The 15,614-nt window shown below is 38.0% G+C and overlaps 1 long non-coding RNA gene across 1 annotated transcript in view; it reads right to left on the bottom strand.

Moving 5' to 3' along the window:
• The window catches only part of LOC120388282, a 29,165-nt gene extending 15,882 nt beyond the window's left edge, over positions 1-13,283 (bottom strand). The window contains exon 1 of the long non-coding RNA XR_005590545.1: positions 13,186-13,283. This is a non-coding gene — a long non-coding RNA (uncharacterized LOC120388282). The remainder of the gene's footprint in view (positions 1-13,185) is intronic.
• Between the last annotated feature and the right edge of the window lie 2,331 nt (positions 13,284-15,614).

Here is a 15,614-nt window from a genome sequence, read left to right as displayed (position 1 = left end):
CAAGCCTAATGGATGGGGGGAAGCGGTAGATGTGGTATATATTGACTTTAGTAAGGTTTCTGATACTGTCTCGCATGACCTTCTCATAAACAAACTAGGGAAATACAACCTAGATGGAGATACTATAAGGTGGGTGCATAACCCAGAGAGTAATCAGTGGTTCACAGTCAAGCTGGAAAGGCATATTGAGTGGGATCCCGCAGCAATCAGTTCTGGGTCTGGTTCTGATCAATATCTTCATCAATTATTTAGATAATGGCACAGAGAGTACACTTATAAAGTTTGTGGATGATACCTAGCTTGGAGGGGTTGCAAGTGCTTTGGAGGAGAGATTTAAAACTCAAAATGATCTGACAAACTGGAGAAATGGTTTGAAGTAAATAGGATGAAATTCAATAAGGACAAATGCAAAGTGCTCCACTTAGGAAGGAACAATGAGTTGCACACATGCAAAAGGAGTATTGCAGAAAGAGATATGGAGGTCATAGTGGGTCAACAGTGTAACACTGTTGCAAAAAGAGCAAACATCATTCTGGGCTGTATTAGCAGGAGTGCTGTAAGCAAGACACGAGAAGTAATTATTCCGCTCCACTCCATGCTGATTAGGCCTCGGCTGGAGTACTGTGTCCAGTTCTGGGTGCAACACTTTAGGAAAGATGTGGACAAATTGAAGAAAATCCAGAGATGAGCAACAAAAGTGATTAAAGGTCTAGAAAAATATGACCTATGAGGGAAGATTGAAAAAATTAGGTTTGTTTAGTCTGGAGAAGAGAAGACTGAGAGGGGACATGATAACAGTTTTCAGGTACATAAGAGGGGAGGGAGAAAATGTTTTCTTGTTAACCTGTGAGGATAGGAGAAGAAGCAATGGATTTAAATTGCAGCAAGTGTGGTTTTGGTTGGACATTAGGAAAAACTTCCTATATGTCAGAGTGATTAAGCACTGGAATACATTGCCTAGAGAGGTTGTGGAATCTACATCATTGGAGACTTTTAAGAGTAGGTCAGATAAACACTTGTCAGGCATGGCCTAGAAAGTACTTAGTCCTGCCTTGAGTGCAAGGGACTGGACTAGATGACCTCTCAAGATCCCTTTCAATCTTATGATTCTATGTTTCTTTGTGCTTTAAGTTAAACAGATATTTAAGTAGAGATTTTCTGAATAGGGATGGACTTCTAAATAAGGTTTCAGAGTAGCTGCCGTGTTAGTCTGTATCCACAAAAAGAACAGGAGTACTTGTGGCACCTTAGAGACTAACAAATTTATTTGAGCATAAGCTTTTGTGGGCTACAGCCCACTTCATCGGATGCATAGACTGGAACATACAGCAAGAAGATTTTTATACATACAGAGAACATATCTATTCAAGTGACACCATCATAGGACCTAATCACATCAGCCACATTATCAGGGGCTTGTTCACCTGCCCATCTACCAATGTGATATAGAGCAATGCCCCTCTGCCATATACATTGGCCAAACAGGACAGTCTCTATGCAAAAGAATAAATGGAAACAAATTTGACATCAGGAATCATAACATTCAAAAACCAGTGGAAGAACACTTCAACCTCTCTAACCGCTCAGTGACAGACTTGAAGGGGGCAATTTTACAATAAAAAAACTTCAAAAACAGACTCCAAAGAGAGACTGCTGAACTTGAATTAATATGCAAATTAGATACAATTAACTTAGGTTTGAACAGAGACTGGGAATGGTTGGGTCATTACACCGATTGAATCTATTTCCCCATGTTAAGTATCCTCACACCTTCTATGGGTCATCTCGATTCAAAAGTTTTTTTTTTCTCCTGCTGATGATAGCTCATCTCAATTGATTGGCCTCCTACAGTTGGTATGGGTACTTCCACCTTTTCATGTTCTCTATATGTATAAATATCTTCTTGCTGTATGTTCCAGTCTATGCATCCGATGAAGTGGGCTGTAGCCCATGAAAGCTAATGCTCAGATAAATTTGTTAGTCTCTAAGGTACCACAAGTACTCCTGTTCTTCTAAATAAGGTAAAAGGCAAAGGTAAGGTAAAAGGCTAAGGTAAAATATTTATCACACACATACACTGGTCATTGTAAAAATGGAGGAGCTAAAATTTGGACTAGTATTAGTAGTTCCCTAAGCTCTTTGGAACATGGGCGGGACTGTATTTTCCTATATATTTATACATCACTTAACACAATGGGGCTCTAATGCTTACTGAGGAAACTAATGTAATTAATAATCACATTCAGCGATCACACACAAAGTTGCTGTAAAGAAAACTGATATTTGCATGCTGTACACAAGGGCTGCTGGAATTGACTCTGGCTGCTAGGCCACGCTGTCCTGAACGTAAGGGCCACTGTGACTAACTCTGGCCATTAGGCCATGCTGCCCCAAACGCAAGAGCTGCTGGAAGTGACTCTGGCTGTTTTCAGCCTAAAGGCTGTTGGGGAGACTGTAACGGTGGTGGTATCACAAGCCAGCCCCTCCCCGAAAAAGGGAATGGAGTGTGCATAACCCGGGACACCCTCACAGATAAAACAGTTGCAAGACACAGCTGTAGCAAAAGGGAATGCTGAGATTGTGAAAGGACCCATAGAAAAGTAGACAGCAGACATCCAAGCCAACAAGGGAGAGAAGTCCAGCAATGAAAAATGGGTAATGGACTAGGGTGAATGAGAGTGAAAGGAGGAAAGCCAACACCAGGAGAAAGGGAGAATGGATTATTAGGAGAACTGTGGATGTACAACCAGACTAAGTGGTTTCCTTCATGGATCATTGTATCATGACACTTTGTCAGTTGTCCTGAGCACATGTTTTAAATTGTTAAAGGTGACCTTAAAATGGAAGATGGTGCCCTTTTTGGTTTGCTATCACGTATAGAGAAGACCTGAAATATTTTTGTGTAAAGATAGGGGGGGAGTAATGTTGATTTTTTTTCTTTGTTGTTACCTTTAGAAATTTTTGTCTAATTTGTGCTTGAAGAAGCTATAGAGAGTGGGTTACTGAAGCAAGATATTACAAAATACAAGAGCTTGAAAAAACAAGCAGTTGATAAGGGAAGAGATGTTTAGTCATATGATTTAGAAAGAACTTTTGATTTTTGTTTGTTTCTATTAACTCCAGTGCTATAAGGAGAAATATGTCCATTAAAATTTTCAAAACACCACCCTTCCAATTAAGGTGCAAAAGCTCACAGTAAACACTTTTGGGTCACCCAACATCTCAGCAAAACCTGACATCAGACTTTACATTCCTGACATTTTTTAGGGTTAAAACAGCAAAAAAACTTTTAAACCATCTGTTTCCATCATAAAGAACCAAAAAACGGTAAAAATCCAAGTTCTGAAAAAACCTTTGCAGGCCTCCTCTAACCACAGATAAAGATCAGCTACTGGTATTATCCACTTGTGAGGGTTTGCTAGGTCCTGGATTCCATTTTAGAAAGACTCAAAGACACATGTAAAGGCTTGTACCATGGAGCAGACCATCTGTTGTGAAAAATTCCCATATCGAGAGAGGAAAGAGTCTGTTTCCCAATTAATTAGCTATTTTAGGAGAATTGGATATACCCTTTCCAATATGGTTACAATAGGAAAGACAATCATCTATCTGTAAAGCTGTGTCTGTTTTCCTGACAGTCTAGAATGCTGGAGAAAAGACAGAGAGAGATTTATTGTTTATCTTTTCCCCCTGAAGTCAGCTCAGGAACTGAATCACTGAATATAGTTGTGGTCTCTTTTTTCCATAGTTGTTTTGTCCTCTTGTTAATGGCCCCAGTGGAGACATATCAAGGACAAAGGGTGTTATGGGAGTAGATTTCAGATGTTATTTATAGAAAGACTTTCTTATATGAAACTATTAATAGCAACTAGCTGCCCCAGAGGTGAATGAACAATACAGATGTCTCAGTCTCAGTTAAATGAGCTATTCTTTTCCTGCAGAAAAGCCCTGTTTGTACGAGGCACCATTTACAAGTCTATTGTGGGTTTTTTTTAAATAGCTACAAAATACTGTTGTTTTTATCTCTTTCAGCTGAGGGCTGAGTTCCTGGCTTCCGTCTGGCAGCCTCACAAGCAATCTGCATGTAGCAAGCCATGCTTAGTAGGCTCCTTAGAATGAGCAGCTAGGAGGACTGTACACAAAGCCAAAGGGATGACTTGCTTTCCTTGTAAAACTACCATTTGAAAAGCTGAAGTCCAGGATCCTATTGAAGTCCTGCTGTGCAGAAACTTTCGTTTATAGGGATGAGGATAGTGTGGAGAAGAAATAGGAGGCAGAAGGAGAACTGAGAAAGGTACCAGTTGTACTTAGGGAGGGCAGTGAAGTATAAAAAAAATAGAAATTTCTAAATATTCTTCATCTTAATCTATTAAGAACAGGCTGTGAAAGATAATACAAAGTTCTCATATGGTAGTATATGAGTCAGGTTTATCTGAGCATGGGGTTTAATAGCTTTGTCTTAAATTTCCCATGTAAATATGAATTTAAATTAATTTAAAAACTAAGATAATGAATTCTCATATTTTCATAGAGAAATCTGTGTTACTCAAAGAAGCAGCCTTTTATAATCTGTGTGCTAGCTCCCTTAAAAGAAAACGCAAAACTATATTAGGAGCTGCAGCAACTTCTATAGTGAAGGTTGCGAAATGATTTCCATGTTTTTGCTATGTATGCACCTAAGGAATGACAGTTGTATAATCTGTGTGAAACTAGTTTAGTGGTGTCATGAACCCCAGGATGGCGCCAAACCAGCCCAGAAAACTTGGTAATATTTTGAGAAATCCTTCCCGCTCCTGCTTTTTTCCCTCCAAAATGTCCCTTAGCCAAAGAGAGCCAGGATGGCCTGGAGTTCTATTCTCATCTTGTTTCCTACTTTTTTATGTACATCCACTATTCAGTGAGACCAAATCATAGCTATAACCAAAATGGTTTGAAAGTTGCAGTTTGGGATATGGAGAGACCAGAGGGCCAGAACTAGGGTGACCAGATGTCCTGATTTTGGGGTTTTGTTCGTATATAGGCTCCTATTATCCCTCCACCCCGCTCCGATTTTTCACACTTGCTGTCTGGTCACTCTAGCCAGAACCACCCAAAGGGCCCCTTAAAAATCCCAGTAGACAGCCAACAGAGGATTCTACTTGTGCAGACACTGCAGATGTCAGCCACAAGGCTACCCTACAAGAACCCCGTCACAAACCTGGCATAAGAAGAATGCAGGGGCAGGGACACAGAAGGCAGTACCTGGACAGATTCCTGGCAGTGTTGTGGCCTCTTCTCCAGTCCCTCAAGCAGCTCAGATTCAGCATGGCACAAAGGTTGGTTTATAGCTACTTTCCCTCCTCCCACATCCATTAGGCGCTGAGTTTTGTGCCGCACCTCTTAGAGACCCAGCACAGAATCTCCCCCAAAGCTCCTTCTTTTATATTTTTCCATTCTCCCCCTCCCCCCGAAATTAAGAAGACAAATCTATGTTGAAAGAGAACATAAAGGTTTTATTATTAAGGAATCAAGTCAGGAATGAGAAAATTAAATTTGAACAGCCACCTCAACTTTGCTCTATAGTGATTATTCATTACATCTACTCATTGCATGCTATTTCTCAAATTGTTCTCTTGTGCAGCATCCTGGGGTACTGTATACTGTTAAGAAGTCCATGAAAAGCATTTATATGTAAATGACACAGTAAACCATATTTTGTCAAAAAAGCATCATTCATATGGATCTAAGGTTATGGGGAAAACTTATATAATGTCATATTTAGAGCAGGGTGAAATTTGCCATAAAAACACTTTTTCAGCCAAATAATGCAGATTCAGGTTGGCCAAAATGTTTCATGAATTTGTCTCTATTTCAGCAAATTGTTTCAGCTGAAATGGAAAAAAAAAGAATTTTTCCAGAAAATGTTCCCTTTTAATTTTTTTGGGCTATATTAGCAAGGGGACTTTAACACTGGAGAAGGAGATGGTGATGGTAACCCTTATAACCTATAGCCCACTGGTTGAGGAACTCATCAGGAATGTGAAAGATCCAGGTCTGAATTTCTGCCTGGGACCAGGGACTTGAATGAGGTCTCCTGGCTCCCAGGTGCTCTAACCACTGGATTATGGGGTATACTATAGCACATCTTTCCTAATCTCTCTCGTTGAAGCTGTTCCACTTTGTATAAAATACTTGCGTATTCACTGAGCAAGTGAGTGAAAATGACTCTATAGTCTGGTGATTAGGGCATGTGTGGGGTGGCACCTGGGTTCCAGTCCCTGCTCAATAAATATCTATATGAAACATTGGTTCAACCTGAAACAATTTTTGTAATATTTTTGATTCACTGAAAATTCAAAAAAATATCAGTTTCAGTTTGACCCAAACCAAATTTTCATTTCAATTTTTCAGAACTGCCAGCAAACCAAAACAATCAGTTATTTGCCCACTGCTAGTCATTTTCACATTGTATTGTTTGCGAAACAATATGGACCAGTTTCAAGTACCCTTACTCACACTGAGTAATAGCATTTTTTACAAGTAGTCTCATTAATTTCAATTATGTGAGCAAAAGTATTGTAAGCATAAGAATAATCTGGCCCTGTGTGTTTAAATATTAATTTGAATAAAACAAATTAATTCACATTGATTGAGGTTGCACCCTTTTTGCATTTGGTTTCAGTGAATGTTCTAGTGAATGAATTAATTGGCAGGGACATTTGCAGAAACAATTTATTTAAGGCTAATAGCAAATATGCTACATAAGTAATTTTTGAATTCATAAATTTGAGTATCTGCACTTGAAACCAAATTCTAAGAGTTACATTCAACAAGTGATGGAACAGAAAACAACACATTCTGAAGTAATTGTCCAACCAAACTAACCAATACAACTTGAATTTTGAATACCAAATAGTCACAACAAACTGTTCATGAACAATCTACAGACCAACTATTGTTCGTAGGAAATTATTGGGCCAATTTTTTAAATTAGTCAATAAATTTGAGAAGATTGTAAATTGTTCATGGTCATTTTGTGAACAGAAAACAAAAGATCTAAATTTGAGAAACAAATCATTGACTACTAATTATTCACTTAACTTTAGTAAAACTATTGCAGAAATACTAACTAGTTGTTTTTTTGTTTCAAGAATGAAGCATGCTATTTAGTATCCAGATGGATTCATTAATTGAAATATTTAACTGGTGGGAGTTAGTTCTACTTTTTGGCTCTGAAAGAGAATGAAAAATGTTCATCTTTAATCTATTTTCCCTATTTTTATCCTAGGCAATGAAATACAAAATGACAATAAAAGGCTTCCAGGATAGAAATTTTCATGAAAAACAAACAGAAAAACATGCACAAAATAAAATCCCATCCCACTACTTCTTTGTTGCTTAAGTGTTCTGCAAGCTTGTTTCTGGGAGCACAGATCTCCTCACCAGTCTGTTCTGGGTTCATGTCCACTATTAACTCAGCTCCATTTTGATTTGCTTTAAGCTGTACTTGGATAAATATGAACATTATTGTGGAAATTATCTATTCTTCTATTGATCTAATGTCTAAAATTGTGTCAATTTTCAAAAACAGTCAGTCACATCACAGCAGTGCTGTGGGATTGTTACTAAGCTACCCTTTAAATAAATATAGAGTATAGTTAAAAGCAAGTTTTTTTCTGCTAGGTGACCAATTTGCATGAGTAGATATTTTAAAGGATATCGTGATTGGTAGAAATGAATGGATTTGTACAATGTACTTTATCATAAATGGCTGCATTCAGTTTTTTTCTGATGGGATTTTGGGATCAAGAATAGTATCATAAAATTGAATACAGCCTTTAATCTTTTATAAATAATTCTCTTTTAGTGAACAGTTAGCTTCTGAAAGCTGCTGTGGAAACTGTAGTTCTTTATTCAGCCATATACTGTAGACCAACTGTGGTGCAGACAGCTGCAAAGGGAGGTTCCCCACAACTGCCTCTCTAACAACATGAAGGCTGAGCCAGACAGACTAGCCTCTCCAGGAGTATTTTAGGCTCTTTAACTTCATCCTGGCCCTCTGCTATGTAGAAATTGACATCTGTGCCAGATTTTGCTGAATGATATGATGGTTTTGAGCTGCAATATACACACCCAAGGTACTTCACAAACTCTTTTCATTTAGGGCCTTAGCTCAGGTTTGAGGTCCCTAAGCAAGCTTGCCATACACACACTACCAGATCATAAGGACAAGTACTGTTGGTGTTTTTAAAGTTATGACGTACCTAGTAAAATATTCCCACTATGATTTAAAGTGGGACACTGAATCTTTCATATTTTTCTAGTCAGCAATATCTAAAGATTTTTACATATTTATAAGGTTGATTTTATATACAGAGATGCCTTTGTCTATCAGGGTACTGAAGGCTGTAAAATAGATTTCCTGCTTTTTTCACTGTGCTAGGTCCCTTCAGCCATGGCATGTCAGGAATTACTTGTGCCAGTAAGTATATGACATCTCATCAGTAAAGCATGTAATGATGTCTTTGGTGCATGAAGTGAAATTATTTCAAGTTGCAATGGACCTCAAGGAAAGGGTCAGAAGGTTGGATGCTAAGAAATAAATCATACATGTCTGTAGGGAATTTTTCTTTTGGGTTAAAGGAAAGATTACTTACAGATCTACTACTTCTCCAGGAAGTTGAACTATGGGTAACAGTGTGTCAAGTGGTTAAAGCAGAGAATTAAGAGGTAGGAATTCTGGCTCTTTCTCTTTCTAGTTGTGTGTCTTTAGGCAATTTAACTTCTTAAGCCTCTGTTTATCCATCTGCGAAATAGTACAGCAATGTTTGTGCTCTGTAACTCGCAGGGGCGTGGTGAGGCTTAATTTATTTAATATTTGCAAAGATCAACATAAAATATACATACAATTGTGCCAATATCACTATTCTCCATTTCAGGATGGTAATAATGACAGTACATCAAAAGAGATACCTTTTTTGTATTTTTTCCACCCTCCAAAAGGTCAGAATGAGACTGCATTTCATCAGTCAAAAGAATGTGTCTTTCATGCAAACAGTTTAAGCTAAAGAGTTTGGAATATTATTCTCCCATAAGCTATAAACATTAACATACTGAAGCAAATTTATATTAATTATAGCCAAATCCTACTGAAAAAAATGCAGTAAGGGCCCAGTTCAATCCCAATTGAATTAAATGGCAATACTCCCATTTACTTCAAAGGGCATTGGCTGGAGCCCTAAATAGGTCAAATGTAAATATAACTGCTGTTGGGAAACTCCAAGGAATACAGTAGCCTTACAGGCAATCTATGGAACAGGAGCAGTATTTTATATAACATAAATATCTTTCACTGACATAAGCTAAGCAATGGGTTTCCATATGGCCTATTGAAAGCCTTTGTGTTTGCATTTTACACATGTAGGCATCGAGGGAATTTAAGGAAATAAAACTTTCTTTACAGACAAGTAAATGGCTGAAGGGATGACACACTTCAGTCTTGTAGATGTGGAAAGAAAACAGAGTGAATAGGTTTTCATAAACTTTTACAGACGATGGCTTGAAGGAATCCCATTGGCTTTGTTCATGTGAAGTGTATTGCCAACACAGTTTAAATCTATAGCCTGAGAGACCAAGTGAAAATTAGAAATAACTGAAACAGATTTTCACTGTTGTTGTGGGAGGGAGATACTGAGGGATTTGTGAGATTGTTGGTGAGTTGTGTGTGTGTGGCTGTGTTGTTGGATTACTGTGTTGGGATTGTTAATTGTAATGTTACATACAGTGGTGTGTAAATTGATTTGCTGTGTTGATGTTATTAAATTGATTATATTATGATGTATAGCCACCTTGTTGTTAGCAGCATGCTATAACACAATGAATATATTCTTTCTGCTGCTCGCTGCTCTCTTCTCTCTCTCTCTCTCTGCTCATGCTCTTTTCTCTCTCTCTGGTGGAGAATGCCTGCATGAGACTGATGGGCCTGAATGGCGAGAATGATGCCGATGGCCTGAGAAAAAGGAGAAAAAAGGAGAGGAGCAGAGAGGCAAGAAAGAGCAAGAGCTGCTGAGCAAGAGAGGGCGAAAGAGGCGCAGCAGAGAGTAGTGGAGGAGGCGGCGCGAGTGGGCGCTGTGAAGAAGAAGGAGAGGGCGTCAGAAAGGCCCAGGAAAAAAAGAAGAAAAGAGAGAGAAGAAAGCAGAATAAGCGGCTAGGGCTAGAGCTCGAAGAGAGGAAAAGAAGAGCGAAAGAAGCGTCGAAAAAGAAAGGAGAGAAGTTAAAAGGCAGAGAGAAAAAAGAGAAGGGAAGAGCAGGAGAGCAGCAGGAAAAAAGGCGCAGAAAGGAAGATATGCATAGCGGAGCAGCTGGCATGGAGAGGGAGGCAGAGCGGAGGAGCATAGGAGTGAGCAGGAGACTAGAGATGAGAGCATTGTTGAGATGTTTAGTGATTTAATTGTTGAGATCCTTTTTTGATTGTGAGATCATTACTTGGGATCTTTCTTCTGTACAATCCTGACTCCTCTTACTACAACAAAAGGAGACAGAGGGCTTGCTGTGAAGAAGAGAGAGGAGGAGGGAGAGAAGATCAAGGTCTGGAGGTGGGGTAAGATCAAGGTCTCTCAGTACTTCTTCTCCTTAACTTCTTCTTTCCTTCTCAAAATCTCTGTGCCATTGAGTGCATGTTAAAATATATAAGAATATATATATATAAAAGAAAAAAATTTTAGAAAAGTTTTTTTTTTTTTTTTTATTTTTTTTTTTTATTTTTTTTTTCTGTTTTTTTTTTTTTTTTTTTTAAATCATTTTATAAATATAATTTTTTTTTTTTTTATTTTTTTTTTTTTGTTTTTTATATTTTTTTTTTTTTATTCTTATGACACATGTCCTACAGAATTACCTACTTTTATTTTTCTTGTTTTTGTTTCTTTTTTTTTTGCTTGTTTGTGCTGCTATTTTAGCATTTATTGTATTATTATTATTATTATTTTGTGTTTTTGTGTTTTGTTTTGTTTGTTTTGTCTTGTTTGTCTTGTGATGTGAATTGTTGTTTTTATGTGAGATGGTTTTTGAGAGAATAGGGGAATATCTCTATCATCCTCTTCAGTTTGATGGACGCTAAAATCAAACAGAGAGGGGGAGAAATGTAAATTCATTGTTGGTTTTTTGTTTTTGTTTGTTTTTTGTTTTTTTTTTTTTTTTGTTTTTATGTTTTTTATGTTATAATGTTATATTGGTTGGTTTTTTTTTTTTTTTTTTTAAGATTGGTTGTTAGTGGTTGTGTGTGTTTTGTTTGTTGAGGTTCTGAAGGTTAGATCCTCAGCTGGTGTTACACTGTTACTTTACAGCTGAGACCTCTGTTGTTTTTGTTTTTTATTTTTTTTTTTTTTTTTTTATTTTATATATTTTATATAAATTTAAAAACTCTTGGAAAGATTTAAGATAGATTTGTGTGTTGTTGTTATAAGTTGGAAATGTTTTTTTTTGTTTTTTTTTTCCTCTTTTTTTCTTTCTTCTTTTTTTTGAATAGAGGGGGAGAGATGTAGAAGATGATGTGAGATACTGAGCTGGCTATTGTTGTGTGTGTGAAGGACTGGCCTGCTTGTTCTCATTCTCATTGTTAAATTTAAAATAGATATAGTGGTGTGGATAATTACTATTATGGGTACAGCTGCAGCTGTGTTGATTTGATTAATCAATTAGCCCCACCATCTTATATAAGAGCATGCTGGGAAATGAATACAGAGCATATGCATATACACATGCAACAGTTGTGCTGGAAGTTATTTGACCTTAATGAACTACAGGAAACAGGAACAGGCAGCTTTGTAGCCTCCACAGTTCAGTCACATTTACTTACTACATTAAAACAACTTACTTTTGGTTTGATAAATTGTCACTATATATGAAGTAGAGTGTGATTTATTATACATTGGTTGATGGCAGGAGGTTATGCAAGCATCACACTCATATGTTCTAAAACTATTCATTGCTGTGTTTGATTTATTAAGCACCTAGTCTGGGAACTTTAAAATATAGAACATAAAAGATAACAATTCATAATGTATCTAATCAACTGCACAGGACAAAATAATACTGGCCACCAAAAGAGACCCATAATAACCCAACATTTAAAAACAGCATTCGATGCTGTTTGTATGATGTACCAAATAAGAAGTGGGCAGCCACATCCTGCACTAGCTTGAGTTTCCAAATGGTCTCAAGATGTAGGCCCATATAGAGTGCTGTTCAGTAATCTAGTCTCAAGGTGATAAGGTGCAGGTAACCATAGCAAGGTCCGTATCTGAAAAATGAGATTACAGTCTCCTTGGCAGTGGCAGGTGGAAAACATACTCATAGCCAAAGCTGTTATTTGAGTATCCATGGTTATCTCGAAGATAGAATGCCTCTGAATTGTGAACTCATTTCATAAACAGCAGCCATAACCCATGTGCCAGAAGAGGCAACACAGTCCTCACCAATTCTTCCGGCTGCTTTCTCCAACTGCTAATATTGCTTCTGTCTGGGTTGAAACTCAAACAGATCACACTTACCCTAGCTCAATCACTTTCAAGTATTAGGTTATTTCTTCTATTGCCCTACTTGGTTATACTGATATATTGATGTAGAGTTGAAGACATTACAGCCTGTGTCTTCTCATTCTCATATTAGCTTCATAAACACATTGACTGGACTGAAGGTGTGACAAGATGGAACCCTATGTTACCCTGCATGAAAGATCCTTAGGTACAGATGAACAATTGCCGCAAACTATCTTCTCTGATCTTTCCCAAAGAAAGATTGCAGCCACTCCAGAATTCATCCATCTACTCTTGTCAAGGTCTAGACATCAATAACACTTTATGGTCAGTGGTACAGATGGAAGTTGATAGATCTAAACAAATTAGCATGGGCCCATGGGCCCGATTCTCACTTACGCATTGCATTGATCCCTTTGCACTGCTCTCACCATGTAGAATGGCCATAAGATGTAAACAAAAATGTAAGTCTGATGCACTTTAAGGTCCTTTTATGCTACAAGAGCAGTATAAAGAGGCTTTAGTGAAAATGAAAATCAGGCCCTATGACTTCATCCAGTGCTACCAGCTCTTTGACCAAAGCCACCAGTGTATGGGGTCAGAGCCACCTGACTGAATGGGGTCAAAGTCTGAGGATTTTGGATCCTTCCAGAACTTTCTTAACCTAACTTACCAAAAAGTAAGGTTGAACACAAGTAAATAGTTAATGGCATTTTCAGCATCGAGAGACTAGTTCTTCAGTGGAGGCTTCATATTGTCTCTTTTAAGGGCAGTTGACCCTCTGTAGAAGAATGCTGACAGTTGTACCCAACAGTGGCCTTCAACTGCCAAGACAGGCAGAAGTACAATTCGCAGGTTTTGCCTTAGAGCAGACCCAGCTATATCTATTCTGTGAATACACACATGATCTCAGACTCCAGGGCTGTCACTCTGAAACCTCTCACCCTTTCATCTCACTCCCATCCCTGTCCTTTTTGAGGTGTCCCTAATAATCAATTGACCACCATTTTTGGACCCTCCCCTTTTCTGGGGATGGGTCACTGTCAGCTGTGCAGGAATGCCCTTTTTAGAACCCCTCCCACCTCACTGGTGGCCAAATAGACTGGTGCCGTTCACAATTATTCAAAATAATTGAATAGTAAACAGAAGTGGGAGACAGCGGAAGGATTTAAAAAACCAGCATAAGCCCTTAAAATATATTAAATGGCACATTTTGAATGCTGTAGACAACACTCAAAATATTCAGGGCATCACAGTTCATTTAAAAAAAGAAAAGATTTCCATATTTGTCTTCCGTAAGTATTTCATTTTTCCAGGCTCCTATACTAAAATGGTATTTCTGAAGCTGTTCAAATAAAATGAAATGCACTGTAGCTGATTTGAGGTATGAGAGAGAGCAAAGATTTATTATTTTTGTCTCCTCCTTTCTAAATAAAACGTTCTCTAATTTGAACTTTGCTCCAGAAAGGGGAACTCTTGACGGTAACTGGTGTGGAGATGCAGCAGGTTATGCCAGCAGCTTCAGAGATCTATTTTAAACTTGAGGAGACAGGAACAATTATGTTTTTTTTCCCTCTCCAGACCATTTTAATGAGAGAAAACAAAGCTGTCTGCTTCCGGGATGGCATGTTTCTGACTGAGGAAAACATCAGGCTCCAGGATTTCATCCTTCACAAACTCTGAAAAACAGGAAAAAGGATTTGAGTTCCTGATGTGCTAACAATTTGTGTTAATTCACACTCATGCATCAGTGACCAGCTCATTTGGGAAACATTGTTTCCAAGGTCAAGGGCTGCTTGTTGGATAAAGGCATTAAGCTGGTGAAAGACAAACATCGCTTACCACAACTGATCAAGTCTTTCATTGCTTTTTTTCCTTATGCCTCTTCCCTCCACTCTTGAAAGCCCAAATTATAGTAGGGGCATATTTAGATTGCAACATTAGCAGGTGATTTTGAGAGGAAATTAATACATCTTGCTACAGATTGCTGTGAATGCTGCCAGTATTTCCAAGGGCTGTAGACCAAAGTCTATTAGGAGTTTGAAAGTATTAAACCATCTTCAGACATACTCTACTATGTGCACTTCAGTTGGAAATGAGGCAATGCTGTTTGCTAAGTTTCACAAAGAGATTCAAGCACTAAAGTCTCCTCCTAACGTGACTGTTTGACGTTTTTAGTCCTAGTCATCATAGGTTTAGCAGAGTTTCTAAACAATTTTTCCTACAGATTCCTTTTCCTCAATATTTTCTTACAGTTTTTTCCTAATGTGTGAGTTTCCCGAATGAATGCTTGGGCTTGTGCACCAATTGAAAAGTCTCTTTTTTTAATTCATACCACAGGTACTATCAGGCAGGTGGCCCCAAAACATACTTTCCCACCCTGACTTGGCAGGATCACTTTCCCTAGGAGTTAAGAACAGGTCAGTGTTCCCCCTGAATCGCCATGCCAATTGTGGCAAATTATGTATCATGATTTTTTTGGTCTTAGACTTTGTCTACTGCAGTCTCTGCTAAGAAGACTAAATTCCCTCCTCTTAAGAATTCAAGTTCATTTGAAGGCTCATGCTGTCTTTTGGTCTACATACATAGATGCTTACTATGAGCAGTGGATGTGGATAGACCTGAACACTATTTATCTCATTAATTTGCTGTATCATATCTTCATTCAATGTGTAAATATCTTCATTCAATACTACAGCATCAGTATGCAGTGTTTTGCCTTTGCCTGCAGAATGTTTTCATCTTCTAAATGGTATTGCTTGGCACGCAGGCATTACAGTACGTTATTTCAGGCAATACTTGTGACTCTGTCAGATAGCAAAAATGTGCAATGTCCTGCAAAGGCTGCTGGTAAGCCATTCTGTGGCTAGTTCCACTATCCACAATTTCCTCTACCCAGCTGTCAAAACCTCCAGTTTTTCCTTGAGCACTTCTACACTTTTATTGTTATGTATTTTCAGCCCAGAAATCTCTGTGGCACATGGAAAACTGAAACTGTTTAGAGCTGCATAAGAATATTTCATACAAAATAAATAGCATAAGGTTTTCTCTGATAACATAGTTTAGTGCCTCATAACTCACTAAAAGACTCAAATTTTGAAT

The sequence above is a fragment of the Mauremys reevesii genome, linkage group 1, assembly GCF_016161935.1.
Source record: "Mauremys reevesii isolate NIE-2019 linkage group 1, ASM1616193v1, whole genome shotgun sequence".
Lineage (NCBI taxonomy): Eukaryota > Metazoa > Chordata > Testudines > Geoemydidae > Mauremys > Mauremys reevesii.
The sequence above is the reverse complement of the archived record's forward strand: the minus strand, read 5'-3'. Positions and strand labels throughout refer to the sequence as shown.